Source organism: Nyctibius grandis, chromosome 3, assembly GCF_013368605.1.
Source record: "Nyctibius grandis isolate bNycGra1 chromosome 3, bNycGra1.pri, whole genome shotgun sequence".
NCBI lineage: Eukaryota > Metazoa > Chordata > Aves > Nyctibiiformes > Nyctibiidae > Nyctibius > Nyctibius grandis.
The window spans coordinates 67163646-67181642 of record NC_090660.1 but is presented as its reverse complement, the minus strand read 5'-3'; positions in this window follow the sequence as shown (position 1 = coordinate 67181642).

Sequence of the window (17997 nt, the reverse complement as noted above, 5' to 3'; positions counted from 1 at the left end):
CATCTTGCATGGGGCAGCCCTGGTGTCTCCTCATAGAGGCCACCGCTGTAGCACCCCCACCACAAAAACCTTGCCACGTTAACCCAATATGCCCTCCAAAGTGAGACATATGACTTTGAACCAACTGACACAAAGAAGGAATCTTAAGTACAGTTCTTCATACTCTGGATTTAATCTCCAACACGTCACATGAAAAGGTGCTACTGAAAAGAAACACTAGTGGCCGCTGCTTTGCACGTGAACCTGCCAACGTGCCATAAGTTAGCTTTAAGAACATTTACCATGCCTAGGACCTAGCAGGAACCTAACTACAGGTCTTGGCTGAACTTTATTGTGACTCTACTCAGGCTCGTCAAAACTGAGCTGGTTTTGCCCCAAATTAGACCCTTTACATATCCAGGGAATATGCATTGTAAACTGCTAGCATGTGCACTTTTCATTCTTGCCAAGATTATGTGAGAGCTAATAAGTGATTTTAAAGATCATAGGTTTTGACTGTGATGCTGAATTTCTCCTTCCTGCCTTTTTGGAACTGTATCTTAGTCTTTAGGATTAGTTTCTTTTTGTCTGGCCTAGATCAAGTTGATCTTGTGCTTCAGGGGGTACACGCTATGTTTAATAATTTTCTCTAGTTTTGCTTAGGATTTGGAGATGGGAGCAGCTTCTAGCACTCATTCAATTTGGAATAAAGTGTTTACACTTGGACACAAGCAAATAAGTCTCATTAAAAACCTGTGACAAGGACAATTTATAAATTAGAAAAAAATGTAAGAGTGAAGACTATATGTCTTACTAGCTTGGAATATGTTTCTACCCTTTAAAAAAAAAAAAAAAAAAGGAAGAAGGTGACAGAGAGAGAGAATTGTTCTGTTTTAATTTATGAACTACCATTATTTCATTATGTTGGAGATAATAATGATATTTCTGTTTAAATGTCATAATTACAGACTAAAACCATTTTTGTTTTCATTTAGTAAAGCTCACTTTCCACAGAGGAAGACTTTAAGAAGCACAAATGGAAATTAAATACTCAACCTTTTGGCCTTCCTGAAACACTTTTTCTTTTACACATGTATAATAAAAGTAATAGCATTCATGAACCATTATGTTTTCCAGATCATTTCTTTCTTTCTTTCTTTCTTTCTTTCTTTCTTTCTTTCTTTCTTTCTTTCTTTCCACCTGCTAGTCCAAATTAATTAAGATATAGCTGGTAAGTGCTGTGGTAATTAAAGATGCAAAAAATCAGCTAACTGAGTTTTATTGGTTGATTTTGTTCTTGTTCAAATAATTAGTGATATCAAAAATAAAAGAAATATCTTAATTACTGAGGGTAATTTAGAATTCTGGGAGTATCCTGTACTCAACATACAATATGTGTTCCACAGAAAAAACTTTAGAAATACCTGATGAATCTAACCATTCACTCTGAAATTAATTTAACTTGTTCAGGTTTGCAGAAGGGACTAAATTATAACAGGAAAAGAGATTATACTTCAGTACTTTGGGGAATGAGGGTGAATGAGAGATGGATGACATGGGACAATTCTTTTTCGCCTGATGGTCCTCTGGACTTTGGTAGAATGGCAGAGGAAGACAGCCCTCCCATGTCCTTGTCCACAAGGCTACTTGGAGTGCATGTGTCCTCTAAGCATGTAAAGGGAGAGCGACAGCAGTCTCACTTTCCTCACTAGACAGAATTAAAACCTTTAGGGATTTTAAGAACTACTTTGCAATAGCTTATATTTTTCTTCCTCCACCTGAGTGATGATCTCTTAATCCTCATCATTGTATTTTGTATTATAGAAAAATTACTAAATAGTTCAAGATGTGAATGTCTATATTCTACATCATTCTGAACAGTTTTCTTGCATGACAGGAGAGGCAAGAGGAATAGAGTGAGCCAGGGGTTCTGACCTACACCTGCCATACTTTACTTTTCATTATTTTTTTAAACTTAGTTTATTTTCAAGTATAAGAAGAATTTGCTGGTCTCTGAACAACGAATTTCTTCAAGAATTATCTGAATATTCTTGATTTGGAAATAGCTGAAAAGAAACTGCACCTAGCAGTTTCTTCCCCAGCCTAAAAATCCTTAATGCATTCCAGACATCATCTGACTGAAAGAGATATGCACAGCAGCTCAGTCATTCCTTTAAAATACTCAGAGATAAATGAGTTAACAGAATCTTTCTTATATATTGTCTGTGAACTTCACAGGATTAAGTTTACTGTTATTTCTATGTTGTCAGGGCATAGACCTGGGACTTTCGGACTAGGGGTGAAGGTGAAGGAGTCACAAATCAATGACTTCTCAAACACAGAGACCTGAAAAGACAAAACATTCTTCTTTTCCCCTAAGGAACTGGATGTGTCATATGTGACTCAGGTATGCTTACCACAAAGAATATCTTCTAAGGAATGTCCTGTTGCTATGACATTATGTAAAGTTTTTCTCTTGGTATGGAAAGAATAGGATGCCATATTATGGCTTACTGTATACATAGAGAAACCTTCACTTCAGAATAGCTTGATTGTGTTTACCATGAGAGGGACATTATTTTCACAACGTGCTCTTCAACCAAAACTATTTCATACATCCTTAAATGCTTTAGAACTGGCAGTTAAGTCCCAAGAAGGAGTCTCATCTGTAGAATGGAGACTAAGAAGTCTTAAAATCTGCAGGTTCAGCAATAGGAAACAGAGCTGGCAGACAGAGCCATTTTTATAACAATAATTAACAGCTCCCTAGGGTATGGTCTGACAACATGTTGTGTCAATTTGTGCTGATGGTTGTCAGATGGCTGTAATATTGCAGGCAATATAGAGGAAACAAAATGGGTAAAGAGCAAAAAACCCAGTAATTTTACTGCATGTATTACAAAATACAGTGAAGCCCTGTTATTCTGAATAAGAAAGGACTGGGACAGTTAAGATACTTTAATAATTGTACTAGCAAGTGTTCACTATCTCCTGGTGTGTTTCTCCACTTGGAGCCAGCTTAGCTGTAGCAGCTTGTTAATGCTCCTCTAGCGGGCCTTGCCAGACCAACACTTTCTCTCTGCACAAAGCCAGCTTAGTGCTACATTTTCAATAATAAACCCTTGTGGAGACAAACATGTTTGAAAAGAGACCAGCCACAATATTTCAGAGATTACATTGCCATTAATCTGCAACACTGTAAACTCACTCCTGGGTAAATAGGAGATGACCGGGAAAAATGTGTCCTAGGTCGGAAGTACTGAAAATGGGTAATACTATTTTATGTGAGAAATTACCTGAAAAAGCAAAAGCATATCATACAACTCATGATCATAAAAACCTCAATAGGTCCCCCTAATCTGGGTGCCATTTCAGAATTTTAAAAGAACTAAACCTGTGTTTTCCTCTTCATGTGGCATTTTACAGACAGTATTTGATTTGGGTGTTGAGATATCATTCCCATAAAATGTACTTTCTCACTGAATTTAGATTCACTTCACTAAAGAACAAGAATTTGGTGAAATATCCTTTTTGCTTAATTTAACAAAGACTAAAAGATTATTCTATAAATTTTTGCCATTGAATAGAAACTGATAATAATGATGTGACTGTGCAGAGAAATATTTTGCATTTCAAGTATAGTTTGAGAAGACACTTGTTTTTCCTACCACAGGTTCTGGAGTCTGGCCCTGGCAAATATTATATTAATAACTCTTTTTAAATTTAATTATGCACAATCTGTGGAGTACTACATAGCTTTATTTTTTTCCAAATATACTTTTCTTTATTGATTTGTAGTGCCAATGGTCAACTCAAATTTCACTAAGTTTCAAACAGACCAAATATTTTCCAATAAATTACAAAAAATAGTGATGCAAATATGGTTTTTGCATTTCAGGAGACATGCTTCAGCATTTTTCCAAGTATCTGCTCTTCAGAGAAAGTAAAAGTGTTTCAGATCTGCTGCTTCCATGTTGGAAGATATGTAACTCTCTATGCTCAGGAATACTCTCAATATTGCCACCATTTCTGTCAAAAAAAATGACAAATGTCTGAATCTCAATAGTGTTAATAATTTTGCAGATCTCTTCAAGTATAAGGGCCCTTATTTGTTACAATTACTTCAGACTTTTTATTCAGTATCAGAAATCTGTAGAAGGATGCTTATATTTATTATCTGTTGTGTCTGCTTGTATCCTTATACTGGAAATTGTTCAATAAGATTCTATTCAGTGTCTTCTTTATACGAGTGCCTCAAAGAATCTGCTTGCCGTCTTCTGCCTCCACCTTAATGTTTTGGTAATTTTATTTTTATGCAAATTTTTATCCACGTCTTCATTGAGGCATAATGGAGAGCAGACATACATTTCCAGAAGAAATTTCCACTTAACAAATTTACACTTAGTAGACTTATTAAACATAACCAGCAAAAAGCCCTAGCTTTAGGCCTTTTATTTTCCTAATTATCAGTCAATAAGAAATGAATGGCTGAACGTAAACTAAGGCATAATAGAGCACTCAATTTTCAATCTACCTCCAGTAACAGTGGGCAGCCACAAATTCATATTTATTAAGTCAGAATTTTGTTAGAAAGGAATTTAATTATTGTAATTACTTTACTGAAAAAAAGAAGCCACATTTATCTTGCTAAAAAGCATATAATTAGAAATTAACTCAGAGCTAGTTTAGAGAAATTACAGAGGGAAGATTCTTCTAGAAGTGTAGTCTAAGAGACAGGGGAACAGACTAGATGCTGAATCTTCACATTAGCATGTAATTTCTCTCATAGACAAAACTAAATTATAACTTGTTTAACAAACACATGCATTTGCTGAAATGCCCTGTGACTTACTTGCAAGACTGGGACCCAGCTTGAGTAAATTATGGGTGCATCTACAACAGTAACGCATGTGTTGAAGAGGGAAGGACCAGGACTTGATTTGATGAAATCTGTTATGGTTCTGGAACCATATGTCCCCATTACTTGTTTACTGGAGATAAAATATGTTCCAGGTGTCCTACCTAGGTTTCTACCCTGTGTCTGTACCTCACAGTGGATATGAAAGAGATTTTCATCCAGCCAACCCAGCTTGCCTTGCCATCACTAACTGAGCATTGTACCTGTAGGGCCAAGCTACTGGAGGACTGCTGAGGAGATGTCTTTTCCACTGGGATGAAGCACCTTGACTCCCTTTTAAAGTGCGGTGCTTGCAATAGTACCTGGTCTGTGACTTCAAGCTTGGTCTTCTTGTAGGGGTACTGTACTTAAGTGCATACAACGTGACTCCAAACTCACTGATATAAACAACCCTTGCTGTGCTCTTAATCGCTAATGTAGACCAATCCTTTGTCTTCTGTTTGGCCTCAGTACTCAGTACAGATTTTCCCCCCAGGCAGAAAAGGAGAAAGGATGGTGACTGTCTGGCTCCCAGTTCAAGATGGAATCAGCAGGCAGCTGGGGGATGCACCCAAACTCATAGCTGGGAAACTCGCTAGAAATCTAACTGCGTTGCATTTAGGAGTCTTCTCCTAAACAAACTAGCAAGATACAGATTGGATGGGTGGTCTGTGAGATGGGTAGGACATTGGCTAACAGGCTGCACTCAGAGCGTGGTGATCAATGGTTTTTACTCAGACTGACAGCCTGCCACAAGCGGGGTCCCTCAGGAATTGATACCGGGCCCCATGCTGTTCTGGATAATGGGACTGAAAGCACCCTCACCAAGTTTGCTGATGACACTAAACTGGGTAGTGAAGTGGACACGTCAGAAGGGAGAGCCATCTTACAGAGAGAGACCTGGACAGGCTGGAAGAATGGGCTAGCAAGGACTGTATGATGTTCAACAAAGACAAATGCGAAGTCCTGCACCTGGTACAAAATAACCAAAAAATCCAGCACGGGCTAGGACCTGTGTGGCTGGGAAGCAGCCTTGCTGATGGAGACCTGGGCGTCCTGGTGGATAACAAGCTGAACATGGATCAGCAGTGTGCTGCTGTAGCAACAAAGGCAAATGAGATCCTGGGCTGCATCTGCAGGGGCATTACTAACAGAGGGAGACACGTGATCATTCCACTCTACTCAGTGCTCGTCAAGCAGCACCTGTATGCGTTGCTGGTCCCCACAATTCAAGAAGGACTCAGACAGAGTGGTGAGGGCCCAAAGGAAGACCATGATGATGATCAAAATGATGGAGAACCTGCCCTATGAGGAAAGACTGAAGGAGATAAGTCTCTTCTCACTGGAGAAGAGAAGGCTCAGAGTGAATCTCATTGCAGTATTCCAGTATTTAAAATGCAGCTACAAAGAGGAAGTAGGAGGCTGCCTCTTCACAAGCAGTCACATGGAGAAGACAAGGGGCAACAGGTACAAGTTGCATCGGGAGAGGTTTCATCTCAACATAAGAAAGAAATTTTTTACAGTAAGAACAATCATTCACTGGAACAACCTCCCAGGGACGTGATAGAGTCCCCATCACTGCAGGTTTTCAAGATGTGACTGGACAGGGTGCTAGATAATCCCACCTACAGTCCCTTTCCCATGAAAGTTTGGACCAGATGATTTGCAGGTCCCTTCCAGCCTGAGCTGTTCTATGATACTATGATTCTATGATTCTATGACTTTATGAACTGAAAGGCTTCAGAAATGATTACTAGTCACCCCCGGTTGTATGTTGGAATTTTCTGCAATCAGATCTTGGGTCTTCAATAATATATACTAGTTCTATAAATTTTCAGTGGTGTAGAGCATAATTTCTGTTTTATAACAACTGAAAGTTTTTGGTTTTGTTTCTTCAACAAAGAAGAGAAATAAAGTCAAGCGGAAAAATAAGTCAAACTTACTTATTTCTTTATAAGGCTGTCTACACCTAGGGCAATTAGTGACTCAGTAGGAGAAGCTGAACCTTGAGCAGGAAACTGAGTAATGGAGTGAGACAAAACAGAATGTCTTCAAGAAACTATTTGTTCCCCATATTGGCTTTTAGTGTTAGGAAAAAAAAAAAAGGTGATTGTAAATGGTAATAAATTGCAATAAGTAGTTACTATGAAAGATTTAAAATATGCTCTGAAGATATTTAATTCTCTCTCAAAGTGGATATTTTCTTCCTTGATTATTAGTTCCATAGGTCTTTTCCTTTATTAGTGATGACTCACAACAGCAAACCCCTCAACCACTCAGCCAGCAATATTCGCTATTCACTATGTAGACACACAGCTCTTGATCAAAACGGCTGCTATAAGATTAACTTTAAGAATCTTTTCTTAATTCCTCTCTTATTTTTTTTTTAAGTCAATGAACTTTAAATCTATGAATTCCAAGTTGTTTTCAAGTTGAAAAATGTGATCAAATTCTGAATGGTTGTTACAGCTAAAGAATGTGAAGAATGATTCAAAATAAGCATCTAAAATCCTTTCTCTAAAGCACAAAAAGTGAGATCTGAAGAGGAAGAATCCCAGGCATCAGCTAAAAAAAACTCTAATATTGTGCAAGTAATTGCAGTAAAAGAGAAATGCCTGGGGTTAAACCCACACAAAATCTTGATTCCTTTATTATCTTTTTTTTCTGTAAAAGGAACTGTACACAGCCTCTTTTTCTATTAGCTAACTTTTTCTAGACAAAAAATGAAAACAAAACCAAATAATTCCTCTTCTTCATTGGAAAGAATGCCCGGTCGCCGGCCCTTGTACTCGTGGGCCACTTCAACTTGCCGGATGTCTGCTGGAAATACAACATGGCAGAGAGGAAGCAATCTAGGAGGTTCCTAGAATGTGTGGAGGACAACTTCCTCATGCAAGTGGTAAATGAGCCCACTAGAGGAGGGGCCCTGCTTGACCTGTTTTTTGTGAACAGAGAAGGACGAGTGGGAGATGTGAGGGTCGGTGGCCGTCTTGGGAATAGCGACCACGAAATGTTAGTTTTTGATAGTGGGGGAAGTAAGGAGGGGCAAGAGCAGAACTTCTGCCTTAGATTCCGGTGGGCTGACTTTAGCCTGTTTAGAAGGTTGGTGGACCGAGTCCCTTGGCAATCGGTCCTGAAGGGCAAAGGAGTCCAGGAAGGCTGGACATGTTTTAAAAAGGAATTGATAAATATTCAGGAAGAGGCTGTCCCGATGTGTAGGAAGACAAGCCGTCGGGGAAAAGGACCGGCCTGGTTAAACAGAGAACTTAGGCTAGAACTTAAGGAAAAAAGCGAACCTATTTGCTCTGGAAGAAGGGTCAGGTAACTTGGGAGGTCTATAGGGATGTTGCCAGGTTGTGTAGGGAGAAGATTAGAAGGGCCAAAGCTCAATTAGAGCTTGATTTGGCTGCTGTGGTCAAAGATAACAAAAAAAAGTTTCTACAAATACATTAACAGCAAAAGGAGAGTCGAGGAGAGCCTCCACCACCTGCTGAATGAGGAGGGTAGTGTAGTGTCAGGGGATGAGGAAAAGGCAGAGGTGCTCAATGCCTTCTTTGCCTTAGTCTTTAATGTCAGGACCGGCTGTCCTCAGGAGACTCAGCCCCCAGAGCCTGAAGTTAGGGACGGGGGGCTGTGTGAACCTCCCATAATCCAGGAGGAGACAGTTAGTGACCTGCTGTGCCAGTTGGACACCCACAAGGCTATGGGCCTGGATGGGATTCACCCCAGAGTAATGAAGGAACTGGCAAATGAACTTGCCAAACCACTCTCGATTATCTACCGGCAGTCCTGGTTAACTGGAGAAGTTCCAGCTGACTGGAAATTAGCAAATGTAACGCCCATCTACAAGAAGGGCCGGAAGGATGATCCAGGGAACTATAGGCCTGTCAGCCTGACCTCGGTGCCAGGCAAGCTGACGGAACAGATCATCCTGCGTTCTGGATTGTAAAATGAAATGCTGTGCTCCTGCAAAATTTAGACACCTCTTTGTTAAGAGCATAGCTGTACTCCAAATACACTTAGCATCTTAGTTATCTGTACCTGGACTAACTCAACAGTGCCTTCTCAAAACTCTTCCTTCTTGAAACCTTTTTCCTGCCTCTCCAGGCAGTCTACTCCATTAAAAAGTGACCTTTTTAGTGCTTTAGACCTCTTTTCAAAAGTATTGTGACATTTCAGTGATGTTTGAGACAAGTCCATAACTAAATTGCTGCTATAATAAACCTTTCCTTAAGAAAATGAAAAAAGTATAACCTGAGTGTACTGTGCTAGTTTCTGCAATCTCATCCTGGTTTTGTTAGTCAACAAGTTATGGAGGAATATGACTTTAGGAGGAACTTGTAAACTAACTTACTTCTGCTATTATGAATAGCAATTTCATATGATCAGTTTGTAAAAAATTATTTTAAAAATAGTTAACATTCTCCTTATCTCCAGAAAAGCTTTGTCTATGGCCAGTTTATACCCACCAGTTTTCATCCCACTGTGGTTCTTCACTTAAGTTGTTCTTCCAATTTCAGGGGATATGGGTCCTTTCCCTCCTGCTACATTTACAGGCAGCATTAGTGTGCTGTGTTCTCTCTAAACTTTTCTTAAAACTTGAAGTGTGGTTACATCTTGATACTTTACCATCATTAGTTTTTGCATAATCCATGTACAGCTTTCTAATCTATTCATATGTTTGTTGCATTTACAGTACAACTTTTCTTTCTATGTGCTGATACTTGTTTTGACTAACACTAATCTGTCGTCATTCCTGTTACAAAACAATGGTACTGTTTTTATTTTGTTTTCTTTTGTCTTACAAATATATTACAAATATTTTAGCTGGATATTCTTGTCTTTTATCGCCCGTCATTAAGTAACATTTGCTTAGTCATTATTGCATTTGCTGTTGTCGTTCATGATTCTGATAAGAGAGTTTACCAAATCTCTAAAATATTTTCTGTAGTATTCCCATTTCTGAAATGTACAGATCACAAAAATAATTTGAGTGCCTTTTTCTCAGTATGGTACAGCTCTCACACTCTTGCTGTTGATGCACTTGTATGTTGCACAACACATTGCTATATTCTATCTTTTTTTCTTTTCTCGCATAAAGAAATACAACAGTCTGATGACTGGCAATAATTAATACATTATAAGAATCAAGTGAAAATTTATGCAGTAGTTTAAAGTAGATTTGAGTGCCTAAACTTTGGATTTAGGTACTGGAGAAAGTTATGAAGCACTTAGAACTCCGTATTCTTATTTTAAAATAATTTTGCATAGATCGGTGAGTCTTCCTTTTTAAAATACTAAAATCTGTCAAATTATAATGGATTGGTTAAAAATTTTACAAATATAATATTACAAATACACAGTTCTGCAGAAGTTAGAATGATTTTGATCAGGATATCTTATTGCATTTCAATATTTGTTTCTACAATTCCAAAAAAACTGACCTCTACATCTTTTCCACCTGAATACTCATTACAATGTCAATGCTTTTGTAAGTTGTTGTTGAATTTTTTTATTTTGGAAGCACAATAATGACAGGGGGGTTGGAACTAGATAATATTTAAAATCCCTTCCAACCCAAACCATTCTATGATTCTATGATTTTATGACTTGGTTTAAAAAAATGTGTTGTTTTCAAGGCCATTCTCTACAGTTAATATATTCATTTGTGGGGCATTGGAATATTCATCAACCTGTAAGTGTTTTCACTTCTAAAATAAAAATTGTCAAAAGGACTTAAGGCTGAATAACACAATCCAATAATGTCATATGGAATCTCATGACAAACCCAATATTTTCTCATGTGATTCTGGCTAGAAAATTAAAATGAGTTTTTCCTTGATAGACTATATTTTTTCCCAAAACACCTTCAAAAATATGTGTAAATTCTACTTTTACACTACATTTACATGATCCAGTTATAATTTTACATTTCTCATTTTTATTTTTCCTTTACATGAGTACTGAAAATTGTAGGTTAACTTTAAAAATATTAGAAAATTAAGTATCTGAAGAAAGTCATTCCCAGATGTCAGAGAATTTTTAATTATGCAAATGGTTCATTGCAATGCACAAGCTGAGAAATTGCAAAAGAGTGAATTTTTATTGCTGTTAGTTATTAATATGAATGGGATAAATTTATTGAAGATCCAGATTTTTTTTTACCTCAAAGACCTGATTCCATAGGAGGCGCAGCAGCTTAATGCACAGTGTTACAGTCTTGCTTCAGGTATTTACAGGAGGTTTTGTTATGAGTAATCTCCATATAATACCCAGTACCTTCATTATGAAAAATGTGGAGGACATGAAATGATTGTTTCTCTTCTTTGTTCATTCCTGAACTGTTCAATGTGTCCCAGTGCATGCAATACAATCAGGAGAAGAGTAACCCATACACAATATCTGTAAATGTAAAACTACAATCACAAACTCCTAATGAGGAAACTGCATCCAGCATGCTGGAGCTGTCACTCAGTGGTCAAGCCCCACTCACTGCACACAGACAAAAGGTCTAATTTCCATTCTTCAGGCATTGAGATTTCTGCTGACTTTAGAAGGAGCTTTGCATGTGTAAAGAATGCAAAACGAGCAGCAGGAAGCGCAACTACAGTGCAATCTCTTTACTACTGCTCTTGCAACATTACTGAGAAATATCACCATATTGCCTTGGAATGGAGAAAGGACCATAACAGTAAATGGAGATAAGGTAAATGGATGAATGTACATGAGGAGCTGAGATCAGAAGTCATCCTGATTATCATTTTTTAAAAAAAGAACAATTGATTCCTGTGACATTATGAAATGTCATATAAGCAGATGTGCTGAGAGCTGTGCAGGAAAAAAGTTGCACATGAGATACTGCTTGGTTCATAAAATCTTCTTCCCCAGCAGCACTGAAATCAGCTCAAAATGCTTATGTATTTTTAACGAGAAAGAGGAAGGCTTGCAGCCTCCATAGCTAGACAGGTTCATATAAATGCATACATTTATATAAATTCCTACTAAAATCCCGGTGACTAATGTCGATTCACAGAAATCCTGCTGTATACTTGTGCATCTGATTTAATGACCTTGTTTGTAAATGCCCTTTCGAATAACAGGCAGTTGTCTGTTTTTACTAGATTTCACTTCAGGCTTTCTAGGCGTAGTATATAATTGAAAACTCAGAGAATAATTATTAAAAAAAGCTTTTTACCGAAGTCACAAGCTGAGGTCAGCAAAGCGTATCGCACAGCAGCCCTGCAATAATTATTAAAAGAAATTTAGTCAGAGGCACTAATGAGGTCATTAATGGGGAATGATCAGTGGCGTAGTAGCATCTTCCGAACTACCAGGTCATATCAAGTTAAATGGATAGATATTCCTAGTCAGGAAAACTAAACACTCTAACTCTAGCACTCTTCTTTCCTATTTAAAAAAGTGAAATTAATTCAATGTATGTACTTTAATTCTTGTGACTAAACCAAACATATAAATTCCTTTCTTTCAAGATAAACTCCCTTGGCAAATGGCAGAAAAAAAAAAAAAGAATAGAGTCTTCATTTCTAATTTGCACAAAGAAAGATTTTTTAACAAATAACCAAATAAGAAAATATCCTTATTTTTTTTGTTCTCTCTGGGAGAAATCCAGAGAGTTTCACTGCAGAAGCTAGCTGTTGTAGATGCAGACCACATCAGCTGTAACCTTGTTACTGTCTGAAATACACATCGTAGGAGTCCTCTCCCATCCTGTCATAGACATGCTAACTAGGGGACCACAAGGTCCCTTGTGCAGGCATCGCTGCACAACACACAGTTGTGTTTTGAGAAGATCCTGTCGGGAGTGGTTTGTGTGCAAAATGTTTTTCTTTCAGCTTAAATTGACAAGGCTTTTTTGAAATGACAAGAAAGTAGAACCCTATACCAATGTCAATGAACTTCTTTTCTGGGCAGTTTTCACCAGAATTCTTAAGGATTCCATAATTTACACTTTTCTTCTCTCAAGCAGGCTGCTTGTAAACCTTGTGTGTGTACTTCTGAATTTACTAGTTCTAACTAATATGACTTCAATGACTCTAGCCACTAGGGTTTCTTAAGAATCCAACAGCACAGATCAGACTTGCTTTGGGGCTTACACCTTTTATGTCCATCTGTAAATGTGCAAATGAATAATAAATACTGTAAAACTTAAGCATATGGGTAGCCAGATAATGTGAAATATTTGATAGAAATCAGTTGAAATAATATGTAGCTGCTTATTATACATAAACATACATAAATATGTATATGTAGTAAGTATATATTTTATATCATGTATTTGTAATGATTAACCTACCTCATTTAAATATTTGTTTTTCTTTATCTTGAAACTGATTTGTTTCTAATATCGAACAGAAAGCTCCTATTTATCTTTGAGCATTGCATATGTAACGGTACTAGTTAGCACTTTCAGCTTTGTGGATTAAATTAATCATTTATCAAGGTAAACTGAAAGGGTATTTAAACTAGTGGGGACTACAATATTATAGGCAGGGGATACTTCCCTTTGAAATGATTTAATTATTACAGAAAACATTAAATATTAATTTTAAAAAGGAGAGCAACACTGCTGGGGTTCCCCTCCCCACTAGAGTACAGGACACATGCAGGCTGGGTTTTGCAGTAATACATTTGGGACACACAAACCCTCCCCTGAAGGGGAGAACAGAGAAGAGCTGCAAAATCTGGGAGTCGTTGACAAACAAACATTTACACACAGAATCACAGAATGGTTGGGATTGGGAGGGACCTCTAGAGGTCATCTAGTCCAACCCCCTGCCAAAGAAGGTTCCCCTAGAGCACATTGCACATAGTAGCGTCCAGGCGGGTTTTGAATATCTCCAGAGAAGGAGACTCCACAACCTCCCTGGGCAGCCTGTTCCAGTGCTCTGTCACCCTCAAAGTAAAGAAGTTTTTCCTCATATTCAGATGGAACTTCCTATGTTTCAGTTTGTGCCCATTGCCCCTTGTCCTGTCACTGGGCACCACTGAGAAGAGTCTGGCCCCATCCTCTTGATACTTGCCCTTAAGGTATTTGTAAGTATTGATAAGATCCCCCCTCAGTTTTCTCTTCTCCAGGCTAAACCGACCCAGCTCCCTCAGCCTCTCCTCATAAGGGAGATGCTCCAGTCCTCTAATCATCCTCGTAGCCTTGTGCTGGACTCTCTCCAGTAGTTCCTTATGTTTCTTAAAATGTGGAGCCCAGAACTGGACACAGTACTCCAGGTGTGGCCTCACTAGGGCAGTGTAGAGGGGGAGGATAACCTCTCTCAACCGGCTGGCCACACTCTTCCTAATGTACCCCAGGATACCATTGGCTTTCTTGGCCACAAGGGCACATTGCTGGCTCATGGTGAACTTGTTGTCCACCAGGACTCCCAAGTCTTTCTCTGCAGAGCTGCTTTCCACCAGGTCAACCCCCAACCTGTACTGGTGCACAGGGTTATTCCTTCCTAGGTGCAGGACCCTACACTTGCCTTTGTTGAACTTCATGAGGTTCCTCTCCACCCAGCTCTCTAGCCTGTCCAGGTCATGCTGAATGGCAGCACAGCCTTCTGTGTATCGGCCATTCGTCCCAGTTTTGTACCATCAGCAAACTTGCTGAGTGTACACTCAGTCCCTTCCTCCAGATCATTGATGAATAAGTTAAACAGGACTGGACCCAGTACTGACCCCTGGGGAACACCACTAGCTACAGGCCTCCGACTAGGCTCTGCACCACTGATCACAACCCTTTGAGCTCTGCCATTCAGCCAGTTCTCAGTCCACCTCACTGTCCACTCATCTAAGCCACACCTCCTTAGTTTTCTTATGAAGTGTCAAAAGCCTTGCTGAAGTCAAGGTAGACAACATCCACTGCTCTCTCCTCTTCTACCCAGCCAGTCACGTCATCATAGAAGGCCATCAGATTGGTCAAGCATGATTTCCCCTTGGTGAATCCATGTTGACTACTCCTGATAATGTTCTTTTCCTCCACATGCTTAGAGATAGCATCCAGAATGAGCTGTCCCATCACCTTTCCAGGGATGGAGGTGAGGCTGACCAGCGTGTAGCTTCCTGGTGCTCCTTCTTGCTCTTTTTGAAGACTGTGTGTGTCAGTGAGTGACACACAGAATGACATTGTCTTTCCTCCAGTCCTCAGGTACCTCTCCCGTTCTCCATGACCTTTCAAAGATGATGAAGAGTGGCTTTACAACAACATCTGCCAGCTCCCTCAGCACTCATGGATGCATCCTACTGGGGTCCAAGGATTTGTGGGTATCCAGTTTGCCTACATGATCTCTAGCTTGATCCTCCTTAACCAAGGGAAAGTCTTCCTTTCTCCAGACTTGCTCTTTTGTTTCCAGGGTCTGGGATTCCTGAAGGCCAGCCTTAGCAGTAAAGACTGAGACAAAGGCGGCATTCAGTAACTTTGCTTTCTTTATATCCTCTGTCACCAGGGCACCCACCTCATTCAGCAGTGGGCCCACATTTTCGCTGGTCTTCCTTTTGATGCTGATGTACTTGAAGAAGACATTCTTGTTGTCCTTGATGTCCCTTGCCAGATTTAATTCCAAATGGGCCTTAGCCTTCCTCGTCTCATCTCTGCATACTCTGACAACCTTCCTATATTCCTCCCAAGTGGCCTGTCCCTTTTTTCCACATTCCATAGACTTCCTTCATCCATTTGAGTTTTGACAGAAGCTCCTTGCACGTCCATGCAGGTCTTCTACCCCCTTTGCTCAATTTCTTACTCATAGGGATGCACTGATCTTGAGCTTGGAGGAACTGATGCTTAAATATTGACCAGCTCTCTTGGAGCCCTCTACCTTCTAGAGCCCTAACCCATGAGATATCCCCAAGTAGATCCTTGAAGAGGTCAAAGTCAGCTCTCCTGAAGTCCAGGCTTGTGATCCTACTTATTACCCTGATTCTTCCACACAGGATCCTGAACTCCATGGTCACTGCAGCCAAGGCTACCCCCTGCCTTCACATCCCCAACCAGTCCTTCTTCATTTGTGAGTACCAGGTCCAGCCGTACACCCCTCCTCATTGACTCCTCCACCACCTGTGTCAAAATGTTATCATCAATGCTCTGAAGATACCTCCTGGACTGTGGGTGCCCAGCTGTGTTGTCTTTCCAGCAGATATCAGGGTGGTTGAAGTCGCCCAGGAGAACCAGGGCCTGTGATCATGAAGCTACTTTCAGTTGTCTGTAGAAGGCCTCATCTACTCTTCCTGAGCAGGTGGCCTGTAGTAAACACCCACAACAGTGTCACCTATATTAGCCTGCCCCTTAATTCTTACCCACAAGCTCTCGACTCGTTCTTCATCCACCCCTAGGCAGAGCTCAATACATTCCAGTTGCTCTCTCACATAGAGGGCAAATCTACCTCCTTGCCTTGCTGGCCTGTCCTTCCTAAAATGTACATACCCATCCATGACAGCGTTCCAGTCATGCGAGCTATCCCACCATGTCTCTGTAATTGCAATGAGGTCATGGCCCTGCAACCACACATAGATCTCTCATTCAAGTGCCGGGTCTTACACTTTGGCCACAACAACCCCATGCAGCTCTACAGGCTGGGGGAAGAGTGGTTAGAAAGCGGCCTGGTGGAAAGAGACCTGGGGGTGCTGATCGACAGCCGACTAAACATGAGCCAGCAGTGTGCCCAGGTGGCCAAGAAGGCCAATGGCATCCTGGCCTCTATTAGGAATAGTGTAGCCAGCCGGTCTAGGAAAGTGATCGTCCCTCTGTACTTGGCACTGGTGAGGCCGCATCTTGCGTACTGTGTTCAGTTCTGGGCCCCGCACTTCAAGAAAGATGTTGAGGTGTTGGAGCGAGTCCAGAGGAGGGCGACCAAGCTGGTGAAGGGTCTGGAGGGTCTGACCTATGAGGAACAGCTGAGGGAGATGCGGTTGTTTAGCCTGGAGAAGAGGAGGCTCCGAGGTGACCTTATTGCAGTCTACAACTACCTGAAGGGAGGTTGTAGTGAAGTGGGAGTTGGCCTCTTCCCCCGGGCAACTAGCAATAGGAGAAGAGGACACAGCCTCAAGCTTCGCCAGGGGAGGTTCAGGTTGGACATTAGGAAGAATTTCTTTTCAGAAAGGGTTATTAGACATAATAACCCAGGGAGGGTGGTGGAGTCACCATCTCTGGATGTGTTTAAGAAAAGACTGGACATGGCCCTTAGTGCCATGGTCTAGTTGACAGAGTGGTGTCAGGGCAACGGTTGGACTCGATGATCCCAGAGGTCTCTTCCAACCTGGTTGATTCTGTGATTCTGTGATTCTTCCTGGTTATTCCCCACGCTACGTGCGTTGTTGTACAGGCATTTCAGAGAGGTAATCAAGCATGCAGGTTTCCCAGGAGGGGTGCAAGAGGATCCACCATATCCATACACAACCTTGAGGTGGTTGGCCTTTTGGTTCCCATCTTGGGAGGCAACTAAGGAACATTTGTTGACGCTCTGGTTGGTCTGGCTTATTCCCCAGTTGGATGCAAATTCATGAGCATTGCCACTTTGGACCACACCCTCCAAGTCCTTCATTGTAAAGCCCACCTTGCTTGACCATCACAAAATTTTATGAAACTGCTCTAAAAGAAGCCCGTATTCAACTTCTAGTGTCAAGTAAACTCTGATTTGTTTTTGCTTGTTTCCCACTTTAATTCCTGAAAAGGATCAAAAGAAAAATGCTATGTAATCTTCCAAGTGTAAATGCAGTCATTAACTATATTCAACCACCTGGAGTATTTTATTTTAGCCTTCTTATGGATACATTTCTTATATTACAGAATCACAGAATCACAGAATGTTAGGGATTGGAAGGGACCTCGAAAGATCATCTAGTCCAATCCCCCTGCCGGAGCAGGATTACCTAGATCATATCACACAGGAACGCGTCCAGGCGGGTTTTAAATGTCTCCAGAGAAGGAGACTCCACAACCTCTCTGGGCAGCCTGTTCCAGTGTTCAGTTACTCTCACTGTAAAGAAGTTTTTCCTCATATTTATGTGGAACCTCCTGTGTTCCAGCTTGCACCTGTTGCCCCTTGTCCTGTCAAGGGATGTCACTGAGAAGAGCCTGGCTCCATCCTCATGACACTTGCCCTTTACGTATTTAT